This window comes from Nyctereutes procyonoides, unplaced genomic scaffold, assembly GCF_905146905.1.
Source record: "Nyctereutes procyonoides isolate TBG_1078 unplaced genomic scaffold, NYPRO_anot_genome, whole genome shotgun sequence".
In the NCBI taxonomy this organism is placed as follows: domain Eukaryota; kingdom Metazoa; phylum Chordata; class Mammalia; order Carnivora; family Canidae; genus Nyctereutes; species Nyctereutes procyonoides.
The window spans coordinates 38,961,503-38,985,376 of NW_026575135.1; the positions used below are offsets into that span (position 1 = coordinate 38,961,503).

General features: G+C 40.8%; 1 protein-coding gene across 9 annotated transcripts in view; it reads left to right on the forward strand.

The window, feature by feature from the left end:
- The first annotated feature begins 7,132 nt into the window (after nucleotides 1–7,132).
- FREM1 (FRAS1 related extracellular matrix 1) overlaps nucleotides 7,133–23,874 on the forward strand; it is a 165,193-nt gene continuing 148,451 nt past the window's right edge. For 7 of the 9 annotated variants that reach the window (XR_008661429.1, XR_008661428.1, XM_055302119.1 and 4 more), the window contains exon 1: nucleotides 7,133–7,170. The gene's annotated coding sequence lies outside the window, so the exon portion shown is untranslated. Of the gene's footprint in view, nucleotides 7,171–7,413; nucleotides 7,700–23,874 lie in introns of those variants that run through there. The other 2 variants (XM_055302118.1, XM_055302117.1) reach the window with 2 other exon arrangements.

Below are 23,874 nucleotides of genomic sequence, written 5' to 3' on the forward strand. Positions count from 1 at the left end.
TGTACACTTGAATGTCATATTTGCTCTTAAATATTACCACTTTATGTACAAAAATTTTGAGAAGTGTATTGATCTTACTTCAGAGAAGACCCCCAAAAGATTCCTAGACATAGGGAAATGTTTCTAATTAAAAAAAAATAACTTTAGGAAGAGTTTAAGTAAGGAAGGGCTATTATTCCTGAGATTCAGAAGAGATAATTTGAAATTTTGAACAATGGAAACTTTAGGGAAAACAACTTTTCATTATATCCTTTCCCCCATCTCAAATGAATTTGGTTGGGTGAGTTGATTGTAAGCAGGTTGGGAACCTATCATTGTACTTGTCAGTAAAGACATGAGGTTTTCTAAATAATAACAAAGAATGCTCATTGCATGATTAGCCAGTCTTTAAATTATGCTAGATTCTTAGTGATTTCAGGCTTGTGGATAAGATTTCCCAGTGGATTTTTTTAAAATCTTCAAATATTGTTATTTTCTTTTTAAAAAACCATCTTAACCATTTTTTGAGTATACAGTTCAGTAGTGTTAAGTATATTTACATTGTTGTGAAACAGATCTCCAGAACTTTTTCATCTTACATATATGAATTTCTTTATCCATTAAATAGAAACTCCTCACTTTCTCCTTCCCCCAGCTCCTGGAGACCATCACTTTCCTTTGTCCCTTTATGAATTTGATTACTTTAGATAACCTCATATAAGTAGAATCGTACAGCATTTGTTCTTCTGTGTCTGGCTTATTTCACTTAGCATAATGTCCTCAAGTTTCATTTATGTTTTAGTATATGACAGGATTCCCTTCCTTTTTAAGGCTGAATAATATTCCATTGCATGCATATGCCACATTTTGTTTATCCATTCATCTGTTGATGAACATTTTGTTGTTTCTACCTTCTGGCAACTGTGATATGAAATACATGTATGCAGGTGTATTTTTAAGACCCTGCTTTGTAGGATTACTGGATCGTATGTTAATTCTATGTTTAATTTTATTTTTATTTTTTTATTATTTTTTTAGGAAACTTCATGTCGTTTTCTATAGTGGTTGCACCATTTTCTGATCCCACCAACAGTACATAAGGGTACTGGTTTCTCTGTGTGGAATTCTTAAAGACTGTCTTTCCTCTTTGAGAGATACCGTTGCGCTTTTTTTGTTTGTTTTTTAGCTTTTGAATTAAAAAAAATTATTAGACTATTTTTTAGAGCAGTTTTAGGTTCACAGCAAAACTGAGTGGAAGGATACAGAGATTTCCCTCATACCCCCTGCCTCCACACATGCATAGCCTTCCCATTATCAATATTCCCCATTAGAGTGGTACATTTATTAAAATTGATGAACCTATATTGACACATCAGTATCACCCAGAGTCTATAGTATACTTTGTTTTTTAAAGAATTTTATTTATCTATCATCTATCTATCTATCTATCTATCTATCTATCTATCTAGAACATGTGAGTAGGGGAGGAGCAGAGGGAGAGGGACAAACAGACTGCTGAATTCAGAGCCCTATGTAGGGCTCAATGTCATGACCCTGAGATCATGACCTGAGCTGAAATCAAGGGTCAGATGCTTAACCAACTGAGTCACTCAGGTGCCCCATCTATAGTTTATTTTAAAATTCACTCTTGCTTTTGTACGTTCTGGGGATTTGAACGAATTTATAAAGACATGTATCTATCATTAAAGTATCACACAGAGTAATTTTATTGCTCTAAAAATTCTCTGTGCTCCATCTATTCATCTCTCCCTGCCTTCAACTTTTGATATCTTACTGTCTCCATAGTTTTGTCTTCTCCAGAATGTCATATGGTTGTACTAGTATAGTATGTAGACTTCTCAGAATGGCTTCTTTGACTTAGTAATATGTACTTGAATTTCCTCCATGTCTTTTCACGACTTGATAGTTCACTTCTTTAAGCTTTAGAGATCTAATGTGCACTGTAAGGACTGTGGACAATATTATATTATAATCATTGAACTTGCTAAGGATTAGAACTTAATTATTCCAAACACTAAAAAGAAAAGATAATTATGTAACATGATAGAGGTGCTAATTATCACCCAATGGCAATAATATTGCAATATGTAAATGTATCAAATCAACATATTGTACACCTTAAATTTACACAGTGCTTTATGTCCAATATATTTCAATTAAAACATAATTTCCAGTGCTTCAGAGTAGTGAACTAGACTCCCTACTGCTTCAGAGGCTGAACTAGACATCTCTATTGGTGCCTGATGGTCCTGCCCAGTTGCTTTCCCATCTCCTTCCCTTATTCATATTTGAAAAATATTTCCTCACTCCACATTGTCCTGATGTATCAACCATTTAAAACCCCTACTTCTTCCTCAGTTTTACTGCTAAAACTGATATGGAAGATTACACTCTTCTTTTTGGATTGCAAGCCATAGGAATGTAGGTCTGGGCTTCTGGCTGTCTTTTTTCCCTTAAAAATCCTATACAACTACACTGATCATGGTGAGCTATATATATATATATTTTCTTGGCCATCAGCTTCTAACCCTAACATCTTTCCTACATAAGTAACAAATGCAAGTAATTCACATAAAGAATACCTTTAATTAATATTAAACCATATAAATTAGTGCTTTTAAAACATTCATGATGCACTAATAGCAGAAATTTAAATAAAGAAAAGAAAGGACCCCCCCTTGAAAGTTCCGTTTTCAAGGGGGAGCAGGGCATATATGACATTTTGGTAAATTCTGTTCAAATTCTTACACAAGAAAATGGAAAGATCTGACCTAAATGTCCTCGATGCTCATGCACAACACTACCTTTTCTCATTAAGAGTACAGTCAAGAGGAGGTCCTAGGAAAGACATTTCACTAACCAAAAGTATATATATATATATATATATATTATATATATATATCTCCACTGTTTTGTACACCTGAAACCAATTTGATATTATATGTCAACTATACTTCAGTTAAAAAAAAAAGAAATAAAAATTTAAAAAAGAAAAAGGAAAAGCTTGTATTTACCAGGAGAAAATAAGGTTAATATACAGAGTGAAACAAAGCAGAGCTGGTCAATGGAAGGAGAGACAACGGATGCTATGGTTTGAGCTCTTAGATCCACTCACGATATTAGAGTTGTCAGGATTAAATTAGTTAATAAATGCATGTAGGTGACCATGTACATAAGGGGGTACGTGTTCAATAATTGTTGGCTATCCTTAATTGCATCTCAATATACAATATTTCTCTATATATTCTTATCTTCTCTGATTGTATGTAAGATTTTTGAGAGCAGGAAGTAGGTCTTACTCATCCCTGTCCCTCCCATGGCCTGTGCAGAGCCTAGCTTACACTAAGGTTCAGTAACCCTTGTTGCAGATAATTTAATAGATCAGCTCATTCCGATTCTTGCAAGACCTATACAGTATGTGATTTCAGCCTCATATTTCTAAACAAGTCTGGGATTTTGTTAGTAGATATGTGCCATTTATTTCTAAGATGTGAAAAGTATCTTTTGCCTGTGGGTTTGTTGTTTCTTTCAGAGTTCAGTATCCAGACTTGGCCTAGGTTGCTATGATTTTTTTTTTAAATAAAGGTAACAACTATTTTTATTTGGATTTTTTTCTGATATAAAATTCAATATCTTTTGAAGGAGCTGGAATTAGGAGATTTTTTTTTTTTTTTTGGAATTAGGAGATTTTTCTGGAGTAAAAAATACATGAAACCTCCTAACTCCTTATGTTATGTATGCTTGGAAAGATAAAATTGTTCCTGGTGCTAAGCTATGAAAGACCAAATCACTCCCAAATCTCACAGATAGTTGAAATGTAAAACATCGTAAAATTAAGTTGTTTATGTTGCCTTTGATGCATTTTTCCTTTTCCTATAAAAGATGGATATAAAAAGGATTCCTGATGATTTTTTTTTCATGTTTTTAATGCATGTACGGACATCCTAATGTCTGTTTACTTTAATGCTGGCATTTGAAGCTGTGTTCAAGTTAATAATTAATGAGAAAAATGCACTGCCACAAGTATTTTCAATTGTGAGGGCATGGTGAAATGGAATGTTTGTTTTCATTTCCTGCTGGAATTCAGTGGACAAATGTGGACTTGATAATGTGATAAGTAGAATTTTTAGTCTGAAATTCCCATTTCCATAATCAATAGCCTTGAAATGGAGGATGGGAAACACTGTTCTAATTGATTCAATAAAGTATATGATTTGAATATCAGCCATCATAAAATGACAAGACCTAAATTATTAATTGTTTCAGGTCTCCAGCTGGACCCTTGGTTCCTGACATAAAATAAGTGCCAGGAGAAGGATCCTTTGTTAACAAGTGCATTACTTAGTGTTTGCTTGGAAAAGTCTGTCCCTTCAGTATCTCTTCCACCAGGAGCACCTTCTTCCAGCACTCTCATTGAGGTGATTTTAAAAAGATATTTTATAGAGAGACTCATATCTTTTTACAAATAATAGGGTTATTTTCCTCCTTTCCAATCATCCTGCCTTATTTTTTATTCTTGATTTATGGCATTGGCTAAGATCTCTTATCCAATGTTGAATTGTGGGCAATGTAACAGGGATTTTTGTTCTGTTCCTTCTTTAGTTGTTACTAAAACTTTACCATTAAGTGCAAGATTTCTGATAGATGTCTCTGATTGTATGGAAAGACTTCTATTCCTAGTTGGCTAGTAATGGTTTTACTGAATAGTGCTTTTCTGCATTTATGAAGACAATTGTGTTTTTTTTTCTCCTTTAAAAGACAAAACTGCTAGATGTGTTCATTTTGAACCATCCTTGCCATCCAAAAATTTGATAGATACTAGATATTGGTCCTAGTATCTATCAAAATAGGTGTAGATTTGTAAATATGTTATTTAGGATTTTGCACTTATGTTTAAGAGTGATATCAGTCTACACTCTTCTGATTTTGAGCAGAGCACACCACTCTTCTTCCTGCCTCTCTCAGGACTTATTTCATTCCCTATACACCTTGTCAGCTCCCAACCTTGAGCTCAGCAAGCCTCTGCCTCCAATACTCTTGCTGGGTTGTATTTCTGTTCTTTTCTTGCTGTATGGGGTATTTTATTTTACTTTTATGTTGCTTACTTTTTGTTTTTGTTTTAAGTTGATCTATTTAGAGTGTGACCACTTCCACTCCCTGTTGCAGCCTTGCTCCCCGTGGTCATCAGGTTTTATAGGCTCAGGGGAAAACCATTTTCACAGGGCAATGTGCTCGGTGCCATCAGCAGTATTTAATAGGTGCACTCCTAATTCACTTGTGGGGGGTTTTTGGTGAAGATGTTGGCGGTGCTTCTCAGAGACTACTGTATTCTATAACTGTTCAGTAAAAATTATACATGCTACAATCCAAAAGAGAATGCTAATCTTCAACACATGCTAATCTCCAAAACATTTTATGTCTTTCACATCACTCCAACCCTTCGGTTGGAAATAGAATGATTTCTTTAAAATGTAGTTTGTTTCAGCACAACAGCATATGCTTTTAGGGGCAGGATCCTTTGTTGTTCCTTTGCTTGTTTTTTTTTTTTTTTTAAACATTTGGCTTTGAATTTCAACTTGTTCAAGGAGCACATTATAGAAGTTGATAATTGTCTGACTTTAACAGCCCTCATCCATTTGTGGGAGATGTAAGAGAGAGATTGTGACTTATTTGTGTAAGCAAGTACTTCCGATTTCAAGATGTTTTGGCGAACCTAACTCTATCTTTGTCTCTTCTAGAATATGTCCAGCATAATGTTATGCCAAGCATCATACATATACTAATTAACTTAAAGAAAATTATATTTCCTGCAGACATTTTGAACTACATTTCAATCTAAGTTTGTTTGTTATTTTTTGCTTAGATGCTGGATGTATTTTTCTTTTTCATAGAAGTGATGGAAAACCTTTATTTCCGTTTCTCGACTAATCCATGCACTTTATTTAGCCCAGATGTTAGGATAAGCACATGGACGCAACTTCCTACTATCATTCCTCTTATCAAATGGACTTCGGGTCTCAACTAATAGTATCTATGATCTTTTTCATTTCTTTGTCATTAAGATATTCACAAGCTGATAAATTTTTAAATTCAGTCTGAGAACAAAATCATCTATCACATTGTGTTGCCTAACTGTATCACTAAGGCTTTATTTCTTGCCCTTTTGACATTAGCACAGGAGTCACACATTGTCACTGTATTTTGTTTACTAATAATTGTGTTTAGCCAACAGTGTTTGTTTACTTATAGAGAGCTTCATGTTTCTTTAAGAAGTTTCATTAATTTATTATCAGAGCAAATGGGGTGAATCAAGAGATTCTAGAAGATCTTAAATTTCTGGTGATTTTGAGTAAGTATACCTAAAGTACCCATAAAGCATGTCGTAAAATAAAATAATTGTTTTTCTCTCTTTTGCTTGCTTCCTAGCTTGCTTTCTTTCTTTCCTTCCTCCCTGGTGCAATTTTATTTCCTTTCTTTTCAATTTCCTTCTCTCTTCTCATTGTTTCCAAGGAAGGGGGTATGGCATGGCAAGCTCCTGAAGGGGAACCCCATCTTGAGTGAACTGGATTTACAGTTTGAAGCCTTGTGCTTTTGGCTAAAGTTTGGAACAACCAGACACGTCTCAGTATAAACATTTCGTCCAGAGTGAGATGATACTTCGACTTCTCTATTTAGCGTCAATTTAAAAGTCAGGACAGATGGTGTGCCATTACTTTTATTCTCTGGTGGAGATGAAATACAGGAAAGTATTTTATTATGCAGTTGTTAGGGACCGAGACTTTCACCCGCCCACTGAACCCTGACATGTTTAATGACATGGATTTCGGGGGGGGGGCGGTTTCTTGACCTGTGATATCTCTGAATTGGTGGGGTCATGCACTCTATGTAAATGAGACTTTTGGTGACTTTTTAAAGAGACTCAAGCACGCAACAAGCCTTGTAGACTGAACAGCTAAAGTGGGGCTTGGGAACAGAAGCTCCTCTTTTGCTTTAAAGGGGCCAGTTCCCCTTCCTCCTCCTTTCGGAAACGCTGAGCATCTTGTCTGAATTGGAATAAAAACCTCTCCGGGGAGGAATCTGGTTTGAAGAAAAGAGGTTCAGGAGGAGGGGAAAAGGAAAAAAAAAAAAAGAAAAGTGTTTGAAGAGTTGGAGGGTCCAGGAGGAAAGTGTGTGAGTACGCACGCGTGGGTGCCAGCGCGCGTGCATGCCTGGGGCCGGGGGTGGGGGTGGGGTGGGGTGGGGTGGGGGTGAGGGTGGGGGGTAGCGCGCGGGTACCTGCGTGCGGCATGTGTGCGTGTGCACACACGTGCGTGGGGGTGTGGCTGCGCGCGCGCCTGCGAGTGTGTGCGGGGCGCCCGTGGGCGCCCGTGCGCGTGAGTCGGGGTCCGCGGAGCTGCAGCGCGCGTGTGCCCGGGCGCGGCGGGCGGGAGAGGCGGCGCGGGCTCAGCGGTGGCGGAGCGCGGCGGCCCGAAGTGAGCGGAGGGCGCCGGGGACAGGCGAGGCGCCTCGGCGGAGCCCGCGACCTCACAGCGACGCCCGGACGCGGCCCGCGGAGGGGAGCGGCCGGCAGCGGCTCTCGGCCCCGCGCCCCGTGACCGCGCCCTCCGCCGCGGGAGCCCCGGGGCCCCGCAGTCCGCGAGTGTGCGCAGCCGCCGCCGCCGCCGCCGCCGCCCGGGAGGGGCCCCGCAAGGACCGTGCAGTGAGTATGGGGACCTCAAGGCTCTGTTTCCCTGTTGCGTGGGGTTAAAGGCGTTTTGGTGCAAAGAAAGCGAGGACTCAGCTGACCCGAAAGACGGGAACGCCAGCTCCCGCTCCTTTCCCGGGTTGCTCTTCCTCCCGCCGCCTCCCGAAGCCCTCTGCACCCGAGACCACCGGGCCGGTGACTCCCCCGCTTTCCCGGCCCAGGGCTGCTAGCTTTGGAGCTCGGACAGGAGCTGCACTACCTGTCGGCGTGTGTTTTGCGCCCTTGCTCTCCTCTGGGGTGCGAAGGTTCCGGTAGCGCCGCGCCCCAGGTTTGCACGGGAGCCTTGGCCTCCAGGCTCCCTGCAAGAAGTGCGGAGTCCGCTTGCAAAAGTTTAATTCTCACGTCAACTCAGAGGGTGGCAGTTTGCGCTGTTTAAAAAAAAACCCACATGCCCACCACAGGAGTCTCTTTATTATGTAACACGGTTTAGGAGTCTCTTCTGAATCCATCCCCGTGGCACCCCACCGAGGAGATCACCGTTTTCAATTTTGTAATCCACCCTCTCCAGCCCAGATCAGAAGGTTTCTGCTCAGCTACATGAAATGGCAAAGGGAAACGGTGAAAAACTTGACACCACAGATAATATCCTCCTGGTAGGAAGAGGTCGAAATTTGCAGGAGGGCTGGATACCTGGCTTTGGTTTACTTCTATTTAGATATGTATTTTTAAGAGCCCGGTTTCTATTTTTATGAGGATGAGAAGGAGCGTTGGAGGGGCAAAGAAATCATTTTGTTCTCAAGTTTGAGGCTTTTTTTTTTTTTTTAAGTTCTTGCTGCGCATTACCCAGATTCTTTGGTGCTGTAGTGAGTAGTTTCTTTTAGTTTTCATCTGGGTCACAGAAATAATTTTCAAGGCATTTAATTTTCTTTTCTGCCTTTTTTTTTTTTTTCTTCGACTCTTGTGCTCAGTCCTGTTGCCTGGTGTGAATTACACAGCTTAAAAAGAGCATTTCCGGGGGCTGGTTGGAGTTTATGACCTGGGAATCTTGCTGGAGAGATTAACCTCTTCACGGCTGCTTCGCAGACCAGACTTAGTGATCCAAAGCCTCCTCGGGTTTCTGCTCCGGAAAACTGACACCACCATTCCTGGCTCTAGTTAAAGCTTGAAGAATTACTTCCCAGCTCCCTGCCCACACTTGATAAAAGTGCCTTCAGCATGATTCTAGGAAAATGTTAACTACCTTTGCTCTCTCTCTCTCTCTCAGGGATTCTCAACACTTAGTGTGCTTAGGAACCTCTTGGGTGCTTGCTGAAAGGCAGGTGCCCAGGCCACACCCCCCAAAGGATTTTAGGCCTGGGGAAAGGGCCGAGAGTATACCCAGGTGATTCCAAAGCAGATGAGATCTACATTTGGAAAAGCACTGCTCTGCGTTGTCCTTGGCAATTAAATTCTTGTCACATACTTGGTTAATATCATAATAAACTTGAATTTCTGCTGATGTTGAACATAAGTTATATGGAACATGGCTTTGCATGCTTGGCTGATACACCAGGGCTTTTAAGCAGCTTTCCCACCAACCTCATCTTTGTTTCCTTGCTCTTCTTTCCATCTTTGCCTTTCCATTCCCGTGAGTGAGGAGGAGTTGGGCAAAGCTGCTTGCATGCCATGTCTTCCCCTCCCCCGTGTGTTGGGATGACCTGACCCCATATGGCCAAGCAGTGTTTGTCTTAGAAACTTTCAACCCAGGGCTGCTCTCTTTATCAGCCTCCCAGGGATACTCAGCTTCTGGGGATGGGCTAGACTGAAGGGGGCTGAGCTGAGCTGAATTATTTCTTGGGACTGTTCAGGAGGAGCCTAATTCCAAGAAACTGAGTTTCAATTAGACCAACCCACGGGATTGGGAGAAACAGGAAGTGATTCCTCCATTATGCTGAGGTCCTCGTTTGACAACATATGGAAGTAAGAACTCAGCCTCCCTCCTCATCTCCAATGACATTATATGCCATTGTATATTTGTAGGGAAAAGAAAATAGGATGTGGTCATCAGTGTCCCTTCCTTTTTTTCCCCTCTCCTCACCCCAAATGTTTGCAAGTGCCCACTATGTGCCAGGCTCTGTGCTACTTTTGGAGGACTGCAGAGAGATCCGTGTGTATGCGCACAGAGCCCTTGTCCTCAGGGTGTTTCAAGTCTTAACTGTTGCTGACCAGTCTTGGATGAGCCAGCTAATCTCTCTAAACTTCACTTCCTCTGTCAAGAAACTCCATTGAGTTAAATGAATTTGAGTATCTTTCCAGACTCTGAAATTCTGACATTGGTGGACACGGCTGGTTTAGTCTTCTAAAGATAAGGGGGAATGGGAGCTTTTTAGCATTTGCTTTGAAAACAGGCCCAAAGACTTGGCTTATTGCTCTTCTGAAAATTTTTCAAAAATATCTTTTAACTTTTCTTTCTCTCATAAGAAACTGAGACCACTGGTAGAGTGAGTTAGGCAAATCCTACCTTTGCAGAGCACACAGTCATTCCTCACAATGGGGTCCTGTAACTCTCCAGAAAGGCTGTCTCTGTGGGCCAGGTTACATAGGACAGCAGCCTCTTATCTTGTCTGAATCTGGTGTCGCTAGCGCTTTGGAGAGCTGGGTGGTCTGAACAGGGCTTGACGGCTTCCATACTTGCACAGCTTGCAACCTGACCCTTTCATTCAAGTGATTTAATAGCTTTTGTGCTACCAGGTGAGAGACTCAAACGGAGACCTTTGAGGGTCTGGGGGAAAAAAAACAACAACTCCCTAATGAAATCCGCATTTTGTCTGTACTGTAGTTTCTCTCGCTGCCATGACTGCAACATTTCAAAGGGTTCTAAAGCTTGGCCATCCAGATAAGGAAATATAGCTGTGATTTGTGCACTCTTCTGACAAATGCAGCTTCCAGCTGTCTGAAGATATTATGTTTGGGTGGGAAGCTACTCACTAGACGACAGAGTACAGGGATATTGCAAAGTTGGATATTTTTGACAAAAAGTTCTTGGCCTCTTGTTGGTAGGTTTACAGGAGGTGCCAAAAGAGTCTCTGGTTTCACTCTTATCCCTCCCTATTTATGGGTTGCTGATATGATGTCAAAAATAATCCTTTTATGCATCATGCAGAGGCTTCTAAGATTGTATGTCACTCTTCACTCTCAGTTTTATCCTGGAAACTTTCATATCTGGCTTCTTTAGAACTATCTCCGTGCAGAGAACACTGGAGGACCCACTGAGCTCCGCATCCTTCCATCGGTGTTACACATCCCTGGGATCCTATCTCTGCATACTGCCAAGTGTTATCAGCTGCTCAGGACTTACAAATGCTCCCTAAATTCTTCGTACAATAAATGAGCCAGGACTTGATCTCATGAAGTTGTACTCCATGCCATGGGATTTTCATTCCAGGGTCTGCATTTCCTGTTGGTTTAAAAAGTCTTCATTTTGTAAATGCTAAGCCCAAACCATTGTGAAGTTGGGAGAATTTCAGAAAGGATTGAAATTCCTAGAAGTGAATTCATCCAAATGTTTAAACGTTGTTGGGTATTTCCTATCAAATCTCTTTCGTAGCCCAGATTTGTTTTTCCCGTTAAAAGATTCTCCTCCTTGGAAAGGCAACACGGCAGCACACAACAGCAACACTTGGATTCTGTTTTATGTAAATCTTCCTTTTTGTTGTAACATGGTGGGATAATTCTATTTCATTCAAATAAGCCTTAGTGATTATTTTGAAACCCCAAAAGTAGTATTAAATGGAGAGCTCAAATATTAAATTGGAGTGGTGTAATAGAAAAGAAAGAAAAAGAAGAAGACTCTTTGAATAAATTTCAGCTGGGTTCCAGTCCTGGGCTGCAATATTCTTTGGTTCTGTAATGCTGGCTGAGTTACTTACTCAGTTTCCTCTGAGTAAAGTGAAGAGATGGACACTTAGCAGATGCTCATGAGAGCTAAAGGATGTTTGGAAAGCACCTAGCATGGTCCATGATATATGACAAGTGCTCAATGAGTATTTCTTCTCTGGAAGAGCGCTAACACAGGTGTGGAGGCTGGCAAGGATCACACATGTGGCAAGCCCCTCAATTTGTAGGTGAAAAGAGAAGAGAAATGGGAAATTAAGCTTTCCTCCAGATTTCATTGACGAAACAGACTAGATGTCAGCCCACCACTTCTCTGGCCTTGGTCCCACTGATTCCTTCTCCCAGATGGAACAGACTCAACAAGCTTTCGACTCTCAAAGCAATTAGTACAGAGAGCAAGGGCCAATGTTAAAACCATTTTGTCCTCATTTCTTCCTGACCCTCCAGAATAGAAGACTTTTATAGCTATTTCAGATAAATACATCAGGAAAGAAATCATTTTATTTTTATTTTTTTGGCTGGGAGGATTTTGCTCCTTTTGTAGCTAGGGGCCCAACTTCTGGAGGAAATGTTTGAGAATTTGAAACTCTGGGCTCTCCCCATGGGCAGCCTGTGAACTATCACCAGACAAAACGACAGGCATTCAAAAATGCAGTGCTCCCCCTGCCTTGCCCCCTGGTCTTTTTCTGTCTTCCACTAATTTTTTTCTTATAGGTCCAGTGTTTGCACTGTGATAAGTAAGTCACTCAACTAATATTTACTAAGCTCCTCTGTGCCAGAGCTGATGACCAGGGCAGGAGAGACTTGAGTGAGCAGAACAATTGTAGTTATTATCTTCAAGAAGCTTATAGACTATTGTAAAAGGCAGACTTTTAATAAAATGACTACAAATAAACAATTAAAATGCCACTTGTGGTAAGGGTGTCGCAGGATTCTATGCAAGCAGATAACACCGGTCTGGGAGGTTAAGACCTGAAGGATGCATAGAATTTGGCCAGGGGAACAAGAGTTTGGTAGAAATAGGGGAAGGGCATTCATGGCAGATGGAATAGCCGTGCATGTGTAAAACATATAAAGGCTCAGAGAGGGCAGGGTAGTGAGTTTAAGAAGGAAGAGCTGTGTGACTAGCTTGTCAGGGGCAAGGAGGAGAATCCTGTGAGAAGAGACTGGAGAGATGGGCAGAGGACAATCACTCAGGGAAATGTGTCACAGTTAAAGGAGACATCAGAAAGCACCTAATCCACACTCTCTCCCTTCCTCTGTCTATATCTCAGCCCGTGCCATTATTGGACAACTCTAAAGGAAAATTCCTCCTAAAAGTAGAGTGCAGGGCACCTGGGTGGTGTGGTTGGTTGAGGGTCTGACTCTTGGTTTCAGCTCATGTGATCTCAGGGTCATGAGATAGAGCCTTGTGTGGGCTCCACAGTCAACGCAGAGTTGGCTTGAGATTCTCTCCCTCTTCCCCTGCCCCTCTCATTCATGCTCTCATTTTCTTTCTCAGGTAAGTAAATAAATCTTAAAAAAAAAAAAAAAGTAAGGTACAATTCCACCTATCCAAGGTTCTGCACCCTGGACCCAGAGAGTAAAGTTACTCCTTTTTCAAATAGTTCGAAGACAGACTCTTTTTTTCATAAATTACTGCCAAAGTAGGTCTACTCTTTCCCATTCACATGCAATTGATTTTTTGGGAATGTAGTCTTACATTCCCAAACGTGAACTTACTGGCTTCAGTCCATTATTCCAGCCTCCGATTGTTGAGACCAACAACAATCGGTCTTGATTGTGTTCCCAGCGATAACAGTTACACTTTTGAATTTGTGCTGTTTGTTAATTGGATAAGCTTGTCTTCTGTATATTGGTTTAGGAATTTGGAAAATGATTTAGCCAGAGGAGGCCAAAAATGGAGCTATGGGCACCACTCAAGATGTTTCTTTTAAGAGAAACGGTGTCTCTAACCTATTTTTTCTTTTTTTCTTTTTAGAGGGAAAACTAGACACATCTCTATAACCCAGACTTACAGAAATATTCAAGTTTAAATGAGAAGAGTTCAAAGATGTCAGTGTGTGAAGGCATAGTTCAACTGTATTTGCTGCTTTCATTTACTGAGACGCGTTGAGCATATACCACATGCAATAGATGCTTTGTTCTCCTGCCTTCAAAACACTTAGATGAATAGCTACTCCATCAGATAGGATGTGATAAATACCCTGTGATGGATTTAAATAAAATTCGATTCTTCTGCAAAGCAGGAAAGAAATATTTCCAAATGGAATGATCATGTCTTAGGACATCTTGAAGGAAGTATTTCATGAGGCCTTAATACATAAGGATTTTATTTTATTTTATTATTTATTTATTTATTTATTTTTAAGATTTTATTTATTTATTCATGAGACACACAGAGAGAGAGGCAGAGACATAGGCAGAGAGAGAAACAGGATCCTGTGGGGAGCCTAATGTGGAACTTGATCCCAGGACCTCAGGATCACGACCTGAGCCAAAGGCAGATGCTCAACCTCTGAGCCACCCAGGTGCCCCAATACATAAAGATTTTAATAAGGATGGAAGCAAAGACATTATAGGCAAGGAGCAGACATGAACAGGGACATAGAGATGGGAAGGGTCCAGCAGGTCATTGTGAATGTGTAACTGGAGGCTATGGGAGAGGGTAGGACTGTGGTTTGGGAATGCATAAGTCTATAGGTGTTAGCCAAAGGCTGTGAGAATGGAGGTGAGAAGCCAGCGGAGCTCGAAGTTTTAAGAAATGCTACGTTTTTAGCAGTGCAGTGTGACCCAGAGGAGATAAAAACAAAGAGGGAAGAAATAGAATGGAGAGCAAATAAAAGAGAAAAAGGCAGTGGTTAGGTAGAAAGAGAACCGGGAGTATATTGAGGTATAGAACCCAGGAAAGAAGTAATTACCCAGAAAGTGGGTAGAGGGCACTGTTAGGTGCTCAAGATCAGAGAGGATTGTTGGAGAAAATTTCAAGTTGATATATCAATTAGCCGGTCACTGGCAGCCTTTGAGATAGCTATTTCAGTAGACTTGTGGCAATCAAAATCAAGTGGTCTTCTTAGGGAATGCAAAGTGGTGAGGGGTGAGTAGAGACTGGGGTGTAGGCTAGTTGGTCAAGATGAGGCCTATGGTGAGAAAGGAGAAAAGAAGATGTTTGATGAGTAGTAGGAGTAATAGTAGTGGTAGTGGTAGTGATGGTAGTAGCAGTGATCAGAACACTAACATTTATTGAACACCCACTGGGTTCTAATGTCTACACATGTATTTCTGCATTTGATTCTCACAACACAACCATAGGTTGGTGTTTCCTTTTTTTTTTTTTTTACTGATAAGACATCTGAGACTAAGAGAACTTAATTTGGCCAAGATGATGTCACCGGTAGGCGGCAGGACCAGCATCCAAATCTAAGGTCACCACGTCCTCAAGACTCACTGGTGTGGCTGCTCTTCTGTTTCAGGCTTGCCTTCTCCTATGGTGAGGGCCACTGGCTGCCGATTAAAGCCCATTTATCAAAGGGATAACAACAATAAAAACAAGGATGGGGACGCACCTGAAGAATTGATTTCTACCAAGTATAGAATACATTTCTGGCTCATTTCTAAAATACAATATAACCTTTTTAATGTAAAGTCATTGAGTGTAGGACATGGTTATGGTTGGGGTGACTTGGTGCACCAGCAGTTCATTGTAAATTCCAGACACAAGGGCCTTTTCTCTTCCTTTCCTCTCCTGTTACTCTTCTTTCTTCTCCTTTTCTTTCAATATTTGCCTCCTCTTAAGAAAATCAGACTCCTGCTACCCACCTGTCACAGCTTGTTAACTTTGATCTCTTTCTTCACTGTGGCCTCTGCTCAGGCCCATTGGCTTTCACATAGTAGATCTGCAGGAAACATCACAGCATTTTATAAGAATAATTTTGCTCGGGGATCCCTGGGTGGCTCAGTGATTTAGCGCCTGCCTTTGGCCCAGCGCAATCCTGGAGTTCCGGGATTGAGTCCCGTGTCGGGCTCCCTGCGCAGAGCCTGTTTCTCCCTCTGCCTGTGTCTCTGCCCCTCTCTCTCTCTCTATGTCTATCATGAATAAATAAATCTTAAAAAAAGAATAATTTTGCTTGAATATTGGAGAATAGTTGATGCCTTAAGCCCTTTGCATTCTTGGAACAATTAAAAATAACCACTGCTGGAGTTACTGATTGGTGATTAAGAGGTCACTGGAGGTGACTTTTCAGTGCAAAAGGAACAGCAATTGAGTGGCTATTGGACTATATTAAGTAGCTACCCAAAGACTTTCACACTGGTTTTTGTGTCCTCTTCATATCTTGTTTACCATATGTATGAATTTCCTAGGGCTGCCATACCACTGGACTACAGACTTGGTGGCTTAAACAACAGAAATTTATTTTCTCACAATTCTAGAAGCTAGAAGTTTAAGAACCAGGTGTCAATAGGGTTGATCCTCCTGAGATATCTCTCCTTGGCTTGTAGAATTGATTTCTTCTTCCAGTGTCTTCACGTGGTCTTCCTTGTGTCCCCATCTGTGTCTTAATTTTTTCTTTTTATAAGGACACTAATTATATTGGATTAAGAGCCACCCTAATGGCCTCATTTTAGCTTAATTACCTCTTTAAAGACTGTCTCTAAATATAGTCACATTCTAAGTACTAGGGGTTAGGACTTCAATATATGTATTTGGGGAGAACAAAATTCAGCCCATAAATAATACCATGCTACCATGTCAAGGCCTCTACCTGGTATTAGTTAGCTGATCTTCCAAATTCTGAGGATATTACTACTCAGAAGGAAATAAAATAAAACCCGTGGACTTATAAATTCACATTTAGAAATCCATTTGAGTGGCTCAGTTGGTTAAGCATCTGCCTTCAGCTCTGGTAATGATTCCAGGGTCTTGGGATCAAGCTCCACATTGGGCTGTCTACTCAGGGGGGAGCCTGCTTCTCCCTCTCCCTCTACTGCTCCCCCTGCTTGGGCACTCTCTTGCTTGCTCTCTCTCAAAAAATAAATAAAATCTTAAAAAAAGATTTGTAATACACTCTGGATTTAGAGCTTGGCTTCAGGATAAGGTGACAAGGAAACTTAGGCAGGACTAGCTTTGCACTTTTAAAAATTCTAGATGAAACCCATTTTATTTTTCTCATTTGGTTACAAAACCCGCACAATGCCAGTTCAACTCTTCAGGCTAAGAGGGAGCAATGTGCTCTGTGTACTATTTTGCATTGTAGATGCTATGAGGCCTCCTACATTGATTGTTGCTGGATTGCTGTATTGGAAACTCCTGGCCTTTATTTACTCCCTGATACAGAGACATTTCCTTGTCTGTAACTTTGTCAGTTGCTTTGGTGCTAGGATCCTTGTAGTTCATGGACGTCACAGGCTATGAGATGCATTGGTAGGAAGGCTCAGGTCCTCATCCATTGTTTCCCCCACTGAAGTGTTTGCATTAAGAATGGCAAATGATGGGGTGCCTCTTCTGGCTCAGTTAGTTAAGCATCCAACTCTTAATTTCGACCCAGGTCATGGTCTCAGGGTTGTGAGATCGAGCCTTGCATTGGGCTCCATGCTGAGCGTGGAGCCTGTCTTAAGATCATCTCTTTCTCTCTTCCTCTGCCCCTCATTCCCTCCCCTCTCTAAAAAAATATAGCAAATGATGACAACCTCTTAAGCTAATAGAGATATTTTCTGAGATTATATTGGTGTTGCACAGCAGGCTTGCTGTCAAGAACAGCCTGGGGCTTGCACACGTCACATCTGAATAGTTCTGTGGCCAGAGAGATCTGACACCAGAACTTTAAGGTCTAAGACCTAGACTTTTCAGACTTTTAAGATTAAGACTAAAGACTTTAAGACAATGACATGGCAAGGAGCACATGTGCCCATAATGTGAGGGCAGCTGAATTTGTTAATTAACAACAATGACAACAAACACAATCTCTACAGTAACCTTGTGAAATCAGTGTTATGGATCCTGACTGTACAGATAATGAAAACAAGTCTGAGAAGGTATAAGTAACATATTTATTTTAAGGTTGAGGTTCTTTTGCACCTTCAAAGGATTCAAAAAGTGAATGGCTTAGTTAAAGTACTTAACCCTTAGTTCAAAGGCTTAATTGAGGTCAGCCTACAAAGAGATGTGTGAACTGAAGAACATGACATAAATGCCATGCATTACTATCTGACTTTCTCCTTATATAAGAAGAAAAAAAAACAGTTATTTCCTTCAAAAAATTGATCCTTGTGTTTTTTTTTTAATTGAGTAGAAAAAGACAAATTGTATATCCAAGCAGAAGACTGGAGGTAGTGAGATGGGCTCCAGTGGACAAGATTGAAAGTCATGATTGTAGTAACAAATGTTATAAGAGGCATGAAATAATGGCCACTGTTCCATAGAAGAACTGACAAGAAGAAACTGATACATTAGTAACACAAAAGGGAATTAGACTTTGGGGTCACGCGAGAGATTTTTAATTTACAGACCAGAAGGTCTGAATGTTTGTGCTTTGCAGCAGATGATTAAGCTGACAGCCTCAAATCCCTTTCTAATCTGATCAATAATGACTTTGTAAGTAATGATTTTAGGGAGACCTATTACTTCCTGCCTAAACCCAAATGATTATTTCCATCACGGTATGATATATCATACTATAAAAAAAAGCATGGAAAAATATTAGCCTTGTGGGCAATAAAATTTGTGGTTGCAATACATGTATTTAACTGTGTCTTTAAAGAGTCACAGCGAGGGAAAAGTTGGAATGCAATGGAAACTAGTGCTAGCATAAAATTTTACTGGCTAAACTTTATGTTAATTTCTTTTATTTTAGACTGTTTCCTTTCTAACGAGTCTGCTAATTTGGGAAGCCACTGCCTCATGTCTGTACTTGTCACACATGTGACTAGCTTCCTAGGAATGGCCTCCCAGCTAGGCTGTCAGGGAGTTTCCTTCATTTCCTCTCTGTCTGGGGCCATCCTGTCTCCCTCTCCTCTTCCTCTTTGCTCCCCAATCACCTTCAAGCTGGATCTGGCTTTCAGCCTCTTCCTGGTACTGGTCTAGGTGGCACCCCAGCCCTACACCCACCACTTCATCACACCCTGATAATTTTCAGACATGCCAAAAAACCTGCCTTCAGTGTTTGGGCCCTAAAGCTCCTTTTGCCTCTTCTACTCGGAGGAGAAGAAAATAAAGTGCTGTAGTTTATTGCAGAGAACTTTTGATTTCAGATGGCTGGACCGCACCCAGACAAATCAAATCTGAAATTTGAGATGATATGTGAGTGATCTTGATAAGAAGCCAGAGATGGGACCCTGCTGGTTAGGAGTGACATTAAGGCAACCCTTTCACCTTGGTGTATTTCTGGAATATTGTCAACGATGAAGACCATCATCAGCCCTCACAAAGCCTATTTACTTCCTTCCAACAATGAAATAGGGCCGAAGCCATGAGAGTGAAGTCTCTTTCGTAGCCACTACTTTTCCTCAGGCCTCAGGAGACATGGGGTCAACCCCCACCCTGCATAACTCTGGGGGTGCCTTTTACTTTTTGGTCTGTGAAAACAGCACCCTAGCACCCTTGGAGCATGGTTACAACACAAATAGTGCCCCATAATTTTGGTGTACTAAACTGAAAACACCCTTTAAAGGAGTCTCAGCTCCTTTGGCCAGTACTTTAGAGAACAGGTATGTTAGTGTGGTTTCCCCAGAAATATCTTCCACCATGATGAGTTTACGTACTGCGCAGTGACATCGCAGTGTGTACTGCATTTGTCAGCTAGTCTGGATGCTATGCCCATGGTAAATATGTTCTCACTTCTAGACAAATGATTTGCAAGCCCACTTTAAAAAAAAAAGTTTATTTGTATCTTGGGGACTCTAAAACAGTGTTTAAACCAAGACCACTTGTGTGCGCCCTATTTGTCTTTCTTTTTAAAGGATTAATTAATTAATTAATTCGTGTATTTATGAGAGAGCAGGAGGAGGGGCAGAGGGAGAGAGAGAGGGAGAGAAGCAGACTCTGTGCTGATGTGCTGAGGGCAGACAACAGGCTTGATCTCTGGATCCTGAGATCATGAAATGAGCCAAAACCAATAGTCAGACACTTAATTGACTGAGCCACCCAGTTGCACCTATCTCTTTATTAAAACATTTCTCTGACTTAGTGGTGTCTATAATTGTTATGTGATGTCATTCTTATACATTGCTATATTCTTGCACACACATGTACTCAACAATAAGTCATCAAATCAGACATTCAGATACTTTTTATTTGCAGCCTGTAATGTTTATGTAGATTTTGTTTTTAAAGTAGTACTGAAGCATTTTTAATCTCATTGCCTAAGAGCACTCTCCCACCCTCCCACTCACCACAGCCCACCCCAAATTCTGCCAAAGTAAGCAGATTAAGTTTCCACTCATCTTAATGCAATTAAGTTCAGCGGACCACAGAGGCATCAGGGACTCATGCGTGTGCTGGAGAACTAATACTGGAGCTGGGTTAACATATGGGACCTCAGTGTGGGAGTGTCCTGTGGCCCGCAAGCCTTGCTGGCACTTGAGTAGCTGGAGATCCTGAGGAAGAACAGAGCTATACAATGTGGATAAAATCACGCTCAATTCTGAACATCAGGAAGTGCAAGGAGCAAGAAGTCACTGTGGTTTGGCTTGCTCCCTTTTTTTTTTTAATAAATTAATTTTTATTGGTGTTCAATTTACCAACATACAGAATAACACCCAGTGCTCATCCCGTCAAGTGTCCCCCTCCGTGCCCGTCACCCATTCACCCCCACCCCCCGCCCTCCTCCCCTTCCACCACCCCTAGTTCATTTCCCAGTCTTTATGTTCTGTCTCCCTTTCTGATATCTCCCACACATTTCTTCTCCCTTCCCTTATATTCCCCTTCACTATTATTCATATTCCCCAAATGAATGAGAACATACACTGTTTGTCCTTCTCCGATTGACTTACTTCACTCAGCATGATACCCTCCAGTTCCATCCACGTTGAAGCAAATGGTGGGTATTTGTCGTTTCTAATGGCTGAGTAATATTCCATTGTATACATAAACCACATCTTTATCCATTCATCTTTCGATGGGCACCGAGGCTCCTTCCACAGTTTGGCTATTGTGGACATGGCTGCTAGAAACATCGGGGTGCAGGTGTCCCGGCGTTTCATTGCATCTGAATCTTTGGGGTAAATCCCTAACAGTGCAATTGCTGGGTCGTAGGGCAGGTCTATTTTTAATTCTTTGAGGAACCTCCACACAGTTTTCCAGAGTGGCTGCACCAGTTCACATTCCCACCAACAGTGTAAGAGGGTTCCCTTTTCTCCCCATCCTCTCCAACATTTGTTGTTTCCTGCCTTGTTAATTTTCCCCATTCTCACTGGTGTGAGGTGGTACCTCATTGTGGTTTTGATTTGTATTTCCCTGATGGCAAGTGATGCAGAGCATTTTCTCATGTGCATGTTGGCCATGTCTATGTCTTCCTCTGTGAGATTTCTCTTCATGTCTTTTGCCCATTTCATGATTGGATTGTTTGTTTCTTTGGTGTTGGGTTTAATAAGTTCTTTATAGATTTTGGAAACTGGCTTGCTCCTTTTTTGTTGCTAATGGCACTATACTGCTCTTAAGAAAAATTTCTAGCTCTGTTGGGTGTGACTGGAGAGTCAGTTCAACATAAATCATGGAACAGGTCAAGGATGGCTCAAATAATTTTTTTAAATTCATAAAACTTAGTTTCTGAGCAGATTTTGGTTTACAGAAGAATTGAACAGAGTTCTCACATACACACCATCTCCCCAGTTTCCCCAGTTACTAACATCTTGTATCAGTATGGTGTACTACCATTGATAAGCCAATTGATGAGTGAGTTATGATTATCTAAAGCTCATAGTTTCATCCAGGTTCATATGTGATGTTGTATATTCTATGAGTTTTGATGACTGTTTAATGACATGTATCCATTACAGTGGTAACTTTTCCAACAAGTTTTAGGAAAAAAAAAAAAAACTGATTGGCCCGGTGCTAAAAGGACTGAGTTTCCTTGAGACAGCCTGCTCTGTGTGTGGGTGCACATGTGCATGCACGCTGGGGACTTTGGTTGAGTGGTAAGTAATACATTTACATACATTATCACATTTAACTACTTTAATGGCCCTGCAAGGTATCAATTATCGTATAGGAGAGGAGCAGAGGCCAAGGAAGAATAATGACCTTGTTCAAGGAAATAGTGGAATGGGGAGAGAGCTGGTGGATCTGATTTATAGTCTGGCCTCTGTGCCTATTACTGTTGCATTTCTTTTCTCTTGAACTGTGATCCTAGAGCAGAGCATTAAACTCACCCTGCTTCCTCCTCCTCCTTGTCTTGTACATCTTTTCAAAGTTATTTATAAGAAGCAAATATTTGTGAAACAAACAAATATTTGTTAAATAAAGTGATGTGTAGGTCACAGCTGAACATCAGAATTGTGCTAAGATCCTCAGCAGAGAAGAAAGGAAAGCCTCTCATTAGAGTTCTCATAAGTTTAATTGTTCATTGGTTTTAAGAACAATTTAATTGCCATTTTTTAAGGGTTCATTTTCTTGTAGTGACACCCATCTCCTTAAAGGGCAGGTACAGGCAGCTGGGTGATGGCAAGAGATGTTCACTTGGCAGATCTTGCTGGGATTGAAGGCTTTGCCCATGTTCTGGAAGGCCTGCTCCTAGGAAAAGTACTCTCAAACAATTGTCTGGGTCTCCTTACTGCCAGGATCCATATATACCACTTGTAGGTTGGTCTTTTTTTTTTTTTTAACTTTACTACAGTACTTGATATTATGATGTGCTTTCCATAATCTGCTTGTATAAGTGAATAAAGCAGCAGGCCAAGCAATTCTTTAACCTTTGGCAAATCACTCAGCCCCTTAAGGCCACTACTTCCTCACCTTGGCCTCTATGTGTGTGGTGGAGTATAGAGCATGGGGTTCAGGAACATGGGCTTTGGAGCCTGTCCGCTGGGATTGGAATGCCAGCTCAATCATTTATTAGTATTTGCCTTGGACAAATTATTTACCTTAGAATCAGAATCCTTAGAATAGAATCCACTCCAAAGGTGGTTGTGACACAGGGTCAGATGCAAAGTAAATGCATAACACCTGATGATGATAATGCTGGATTAAGTAAAATTTGGAGGAGAAGCTCCTTTCAACCCTAGAATTCTGTGATTTTTAATGTATTGTGACTTAATCTCAAGCAACATTACATTTTTTTATCATTTATTACCTGGTTTCTTAAGTCATCAAAAGCATTTCTAATACAACTCAAAACCACAATAAGATACCATTTCACATCAGTGATAATGGCTAAAATTAACAAGTCAGGAAACAACAAATGTTGACAAGGATGCAGAGAAAGGGGAACCCTTGTACACTGCTGGTGGGAATGCAAGCTGGTGCAGCCACTCTGGAAAACAGTATGGAGATTCCCCAAAAAGTTAAAATAGAGCTACCTAATGACCCAGCAATTAGACTACTAGATATTTACCCCAAAGATCAGATGTAGTGATCCGAAGGGGCACCTGCACCCCAATGTTTATAGCAGCAATATCCACAATAGCCAAACTATGGAAAGAGCCCAAATGTCCATTGACAGATGAATGGATAAAGAAGATGTGGTACACACACACACACACACACACAGTGGAATACTACTCAGCCATCAAAAAAGAAATCTTGCCATTTGCAATGACGTGGATGAAACTAGAAGGTATTATGTTAGGTGAAATAAGTCAATCAGAGAAAGACAATTATATAATTTCACTCTTATGTGGAATTTAAGAAACAAAACAGAGCAGCACAGGGGAAGGGAGGGAAAACTAAAGGCAAAATCAGAGAGGGAGACAAACCATCAGAGACTTTAATCATAGGAGACAAACTGAGGCTTGCTGGAGGTGAGGTGGGTAGGGGGAAGGTTTACCTGGTTGAAGGACATTAAGGAGGGCACATGATGTAATGAGCACTGGTGTTATATACAACTGGTGAAACACTGAACTCTACCCCGAAACTAATAATACACTATATGTTAATTAATTGAATTTAAATTAAAAACAGAGTCTATATCCCTAGAAGAAAGAAGACCAAATATTAACAGTATTGTCTCTGCATGTTAGAATTTTGGATAGTTTTTATTTTCTTCTTTCTGTTTATTTCTCAGATTTTCTTTTTTTTTAAGATTTTATTTATTTATTCATGAGAATACACAGAGAGGAGAGAGAGAGAGAGGCAGAGACACAGGCAGAGGGAGGAGCAGGCACCA